The sequence below is a fragment of the Chinchilla lanigera genome, unplaced genomic scaffold (genome assembly GCF_000276665.1).
Source record: "Chinchilla lanigera isolate Chin_1 unplaced genomic scaffold, ChiLan1.0 scaffold00068, whole genome shotgun sequence".
Lineage (NCBI taxonomy): Eukaryota > Metazoa > Chordata > Mammalia > Rodentia > Chinchillidae > Chinchilla > Chinchilla lanigera.
In genome coordinates, this window is record NW_004955469.1 from 6,635,096 (window position 1) to 6,636,189 (window position 1,094).

The following is a 1,094-nucleotide window of genomic DNA, read 5'->3' on the forward strand; positions in this document are numbered from 1 at the left end:
TTGATCATTCAGGCTAACCTTTTATTAGAGAAGAACCCTTCACATCTGTGAAAGATGGGCTTTCAACTTCTTGGACACCTTCAGAGATACTTTGTTCACTGAAGTGTTCCTTGTACTACAGTGCAATAGTTACATTGAGAGATTTTATCTAAACTTTATCAGGAAAAAGTGTTTCAGAAGCAACAGGTTAAAAGTTTGAGTCCCTCACAGTTCTAATAAAATTAAAAGGAGTTGCCTGTATTTTATTTGTATCGTAACCCACAGTGTTTTATAATTACATGAAAGCACTAGTTCTACAGGTATAGTAAATAAAGGATAGTAGAAAAAGCATCCTATATATCTTATGTCCAGTTTAGTCAGATCTGAACATTTCGCTTCAGATTTCATTTTAGAGGAGTGGAACTCTAGTCAAACTATGTTCCTCTATTTCTCAAAGGAGACATTCTCCTGAATATGTTTGTTTCCTTTAATAATGTAATTGTTTTTCATATTTTATTGTTTTTTTTGAGACAGGGTCTTGCATTGTAGTTCAGGCTGGCCTTCAGTTTACTGTGTAGCCCAGGCTGGCCTCAAACTCAGGGCTATCCTCCTGCCTTAACCTCCTGAGTGCTGGGATTACAGGCATGGGCTATCATGCTTGGCCTGTTTTGCATGTTTTAAACTTTAGATATGTGCTCTACTATAGTATACTTTTGCAATACAATCCCCTCCGCTCCATTCCCCCTGAAATACCTATTTCTTGGCTACACTATACTTTACTCACTCGTATTCCTCTGGGTGGTTATTAGGTGGTTTCTAGTGTTGTATTATTAGGCAGTGCTACAGTGATCATTCCTGAATATTCTTCTTGGGAGCATACATGACTTTTTATAGAGAACATTAAAGTGTGTGTGTGTGTGTGTGTGTGTGTGTGTGTGTGTAAAGGATAGGAATTATGTATTGAAGAATATGTGCTTCTTCAACTTCAGAGAATAATTTGACATTATTTAATAATATACTAACTTTATTCTTTAAACTTCATTTTATTTAAACTTTAGTTTTTAAATTTTTACTTAAACTTTTTTTTTTTTTTTTGGTTTTCCTCCGGTACCAGG